Genomic DNA, 5,546 nt, shown 5'->3' with positions numbered 1-5,546 from the left:
ATAAAATATATATATACATATTGTTCCTACCAGGAATACAACAGTTTAACAAAAGATAACGAATCAGTAATGCAATCGGGAAAGACTTGGCTTTTCTTGGTCCCATTGGATATCTCAACTTTTCCTTTTTCCTCCTTCAGTTTAAAAAAAAAAATCATTAATATTTTTTATTTATCGATTGTTTATTATTGCTAACGATGAAAAATGTTCATTTTTTTCAATTAAATAAAATTAAATTTAACTTCATAGTAAACTTTTTACTACTTTGTCAGTTAAATCCTTTTCAATGAGGATAAGCCCAATCTTATATTCAAGACCGTTTAATTAAATATTGGCTTGCTGAGTCTAACCAAAATCGCTTGAACTGTTTTAGGGAAAATGGAATATCTGGTCTTATCGTCTTTTTATCCTAGTATATCGATATAATGCTTTGCTATTACTATATTTAAGGATGCGTATGTCACCTTAAATTTTCTTCTTACCTTGCCTTAAATTTAAATTCTGAGCAATTGGAGCCTAATTTGCTATAATTTTTTTCCCTTTCAACAAACCTACTATTAATAGAGTTGAAGCAGCATTTGAAAACTTTGAACAGCATGGGTTGTAGGGTCTTGTTTATGACTGCCAAATCATTGTGGGATCACCGGAAATGAAAAGGCAGACAAGCTATAAAGACAGTTCAAGTCGTAAAATCATTAACATGCAAAGATGTTATTTCTTGGATCAAAGAAATTGCAAGAGTGGCAAGACGAATGGTTCAAGTTAAGAATGGTCCGACAGTGAAACGTCCTACCAGAAATTGAATCTGCAACAGGGTGAAGATGTAGTATTAACCCATCTTCGGATAGGCCATACTCGACTCACCTACTGTCATCTCATGAAAAAAGAAAATGTACCGATGTGTCGCTACTGTGGAAACGATCTCACCGTTAGGCACATTCTCACTGAATGTATTGCTCACGAACCACACCGATTCTCTTCAGATTTACAGGAGATGATGAGAGGAGACCCTACAACAATATAAAAGCTTTTTCACTCATTAAAAATCATTAATATCTATGATCATACATAGTTTAACTTTAATTCCGGCATGTATAAGTGGATATACATAATTTAATATAGTAATTTGCTCACTACGTCAATTCTAATTGTAACTTTATAAAATGTAAATTGTAATTGTTAATATGGGGTTGTAATTGTAAATTTGTAACTTTCTCACTTTGTAAATGTAACTTTGTGAACATGTCAATTGTAATCTACTTTGTGAATTCAGTGTAAATGGCCGAAACACTTAAATAAAAAAAAAAAAAAGATGCGTGTAGATTTAATGAAGAAAAATGATTGTTAGATTTATATTATCGTATTTAGTTAAATTAAAGATATACTCGTACCTTAATTATTATAATTTGGCAATTTAAATTGAAGCAATATATGCGATGATATTCACAGCATCTTTGTACGTAGGTTCCACCACTTTTATATTTACGTATACATGATGAGATAAGACGGTAACTATGGTTACGTATTTGATAACAACTAACTTCTTTTTGGAGTAAAACAAAGTTGATATTCGTTTTCAGCACTTCCAGAAACTCTAAAATACTTTGAACAAAAAACGAAAATAAAATTTCTTTGTCCAAAATTTTCGCCTTACATCTGTCTTTGATATCTTAAAAAAATATATAAAAAATGATAATAACTTCAAAATGGCTTAACTAACTGCATATTGGCAGCAAATTAGAAACATAGATATAAAATAAAACGTGTGATTTTTTCCCCCTAACTGAAACCTAAATTTCTCCCTTGTAAGGTCATTAAATCTGCGTTTAGTTGATGTAGACTGAAAGAAGAGACATTCAGCTTTCCAAAGGTTCTGTAGGAATTTGATAAAATGAAGAGGAGTTATGAAGGATTATTTGAACAATAGTCACCGGAGGAAAAAAAATCCGAATAAATCGAGTTGAAAAATTCATAATTTTTAATGTCTATGAAAACTGATATTTAGTACTTCGAAACGACACTGAAGACGAATATAATACGTAACTCCTTAGTACTTTGTAGTACAAAATATAGAATACTATGTACTCTAATTGGAAGTTTCTTCATCTCAGTATTTAAAAAAAAAATTTTAAAAGTTATAAACAGTAATGACAATTGAAAACAAGGGGTGAGGCTGTCCAAAACATTTAAGATATGAAGTAAGGCAAGGTGGAAAGAAAATTCCATACAGTATGATGATGCTGTTTCCTCATGTTTTCGAGTTTACCTGAAAGATTATAGGTTACTCGATTTTTTTGATAAAAGAAAAAGTTTTTAACAAAATTAAGCATTCTTGGCGCGTAGCTCAGAAAGTATATTTGTAGTTTAGTATATTTTTTTTCATGGTTATTATTTTTTATTATATGTCTATCCATTTTTCTTGTTTTAAAGAATAACAAAAAAATATTACTGATTCTATTAAATGATTTTTTACTCCCTAAAAATACAAAAAATGAGGATTGCGGTAAATTAGGTAGAGAATTTTTTTTTAAGTTAGCTTTTACTATTTATGTTACTATAGTCTTATCACTTCAATTAATATCAAAGTTTCAATAGTGTTCAATTAATCTATATATCAGTTAAGGTAGGATGACACCGGATATCGGTCATAATACCTATCCCCCTTTGTAAACATTGCCTAAAACTATATATGGAGGATTGCCACTGAGAATAAAGCAGTATATACTGAGACTTAGCGTGCGTCATTTCACTCCCAGTGTTCCTTTTTTTTTTTACTATTTCGCCAGACCTCCCGAACTGGTGCCGAAACCAGGGACTTTTAGATACGTAAAAAGTTATTTTTGGGTTCGTACATTTAAAAAAAAAAACTTTTCTCTCTTTTCTTTCTGTTTGCCATTTTCAGAAGCTATGAGTCCTATCGTAAGAACCGCAGTCTTACACGTGGACAACCAGGGAAATGTAATCCTGGCAGCAACCGGGGATCAGCCATGGACTCAGCAAGAACCTGTAGTTCAGCAAATGACCGAGGATCTGCCAGTGCAGTGGATATGCCAGCTCTTCCTGCATTAACGATGCCTGAAGCTCACGTATACGCCCTGGAGTGGATTAAGATCCGAACAGCGACCACACAGGATCTTAGGAAGGTCATTTCGGATTTGGAGAGGTTCTCCGGAGAGCCTGGGGAGCTGAGTCATTTTATAAAGAGAGGTGACCAATTAATGGGAAGGATCCAGGCCAAAAGAGAGGAAAGAATCTAGACGTTGGAGATGCAGAAGAACTAAAAGCAGGAGTACTACGCAGGGTGAAACGTGGGATCCTCAACCAGATACAAGCGGACGAGGAAAATCCCTGGAACACGATCAAGAAACGGCCGAAAAAGGCGTATGGAGGAGTTCTATGCCTCAGAAGAAGACATCTTCCAGATGTTCAGGGAGAGAAGAAGGCGAGGCAGTCTAAAGGGCGTCTCGGTGGGTAACTGCTATCCTGGTAAAATAGGATAACTGACAAATTTAGTGAGATGATGGAGATACACCAGGTCCCGCATGTTTTTTTCAGCGGGCATCCTGAAAGTGCAGTTGGCGAAGGTAATCGGGAGGAAGGAAGGTCTACCACAAGCTAGATCATTTGTGGAGTGCGCGCAAGACCTATTAGACGCAGGCACAAGAGAGGATGAGTCACTTATGGAGGTGGAGGAATCAAAATGGTCGAGAGTGCAGTACAATCGTTCCAGGAATCCTCAAAATCCACAATGTCCCCGTACTTAGTGATTCGAGTTTGGGAACGAGGGGCGCATTTCCAAACAATGTCCCTATATGTACCGAAGGCGGGAGACAGACTAGAGGAGAGGCCATGGAAGTCAACGCTCAGAGAATACGGCGCAGAGCTACCCGAATTAGATAAGATGGCTCGTCGAGTGAATCGGTGGAGGCCTCAGCAGTATCGGAGACTGAGGAAGAGATTGAAGGTACAGCAGAGACAATGGGCGAATGGCGGACACGGTACTTGGAGAAGAAGAGCTGGAGGAAGGAGAACTAAGGCAGAGATCTGAGGAGGGTGTCGGCAGAGTGCAGCCGCATGGTGGTAAACTACAGCGCCAAGAGTGAGAGCGGTGGTCTGTCTATCATACGAGTGGGTGGAGTGAGGTGCTTCATAGTCTCGGGGAGTTCGCACACCATCCTGTGTGGAGGCATTGGAGAAGCTGGATGGGGGTGTCATCACCGTGTAATATTTTATTTTACTCTAGCTGACTCGACAATGCTTTGCTATATCTATATTTGAGAATATAAATTACGGGAGGTCTAGGGAAATAGCTAAAAAAAAAAAATTAAAACTGGGAGTGAAATGACGTACGTTAATTCTCAGTATATACTGCTTTATTTTCAGTGGTAATCATCCAAGTGGCAATGTTTGCAAAAGGAGATAGGTATTATGACCGATATCCCCCCCTCACCAGCTTACGAACACTCCTCGTAAACAGATACAAGTATGATAAAAGTAAAATACATTCAAAATCATCATAGAGAAAACAAACAAAACATATATATATATATACACACAAAAAAAACTATGTGAATTACATAACACAAATAAGTTCAGTTCTTTATAACATTACTGCTGTGAAATAAACAACAAACTAAAAATCTGAAATTACTTGTACCTAAATGCTAAAATAACAAAAAACAAAAGACTTCACAAACGAAAAAAATACCTCTTCATATACCTCTAATGGTTCCCGGTATTAGACTTGCCAGGTCAGCTAGAGTAAAATAAAATATTACACGGTGATCACTTAACTATTTTTTATATAATAAAGAGATTTTTATTTTTTAATATTAGAAACAATAACAACCCTTAAAACAGGAACAAAATCGTCGGTGAAGAGGATAATAATACAAGAGCCGGGAAGAAAAAAAAGATATTTCACCGCAATTTTTGATTACTTCAACGAAAACTATGAATAAGTACTAGTCAAAATTTATAAGTCTGTCAAGTATAGGTAAGGGGGATAAAATATGGCGGCAGTTTCGAAACGTTAAAAAAAATTATTTTTTCACTCGGAGCTCTATATCTTTAAAACGACTAACAACATTAGAAAACCTAAGAGGACATTATTTAAAGCAGAGTAAATTTGGTAAAATATTAGACCTAATAGTTCTAGAGATATATGTTTTTAAAAAAGCAACATTTCATAAAAATGTACTGAAAGATCAGTAGTTACTGAATTTGTTTTGAGAAATCTTTATCTGAAAAACCACTCGACGTACAAATGTGTATCAAATTAAAGATCGTTTAATGTACTATTAATTAGTTTCTGACACTTATCTTCCAAGGAGTTGTAGTTTTCATGATTTGTGATAAAATAAATTTATTTATTGGAAGATTATTGATTGACCGTGTGTAAAGATGAAAGGAATATGGTCCGGGTGCGGTCAAAAAAACTCAAATAGTAGAATTATACTATTTTAATGAGCCAACGTTTCGCCCCACGTTGCAGGGCTTCGTCAGGGCTATTTTGACGGCAGTCAAAACAAAAAAAAATAAATAAA

The sequence above is a fragment of the Halyomorpha halys genome, unplaced genomic scaffold (genome assembly GCF_000696795.3).
Source record: "Halyomorpha halys isolate HHAL.00 unplaced genomic scaffold, Hhal_1.1 Scaffold744.1, whole genome shotgun sequence".
Classification (NCBI taxonomy): Eukaryota; Metazoa; Arthropoda; class Insecta; order Hemiptera; family Pentatomidae; genus Halyomorpha; species Halyomorpha halys.
The sequence above is the reverse complement of the archived record's forward strand: the minus strand, read 5'-3'. Positions refer to the sequence as shown.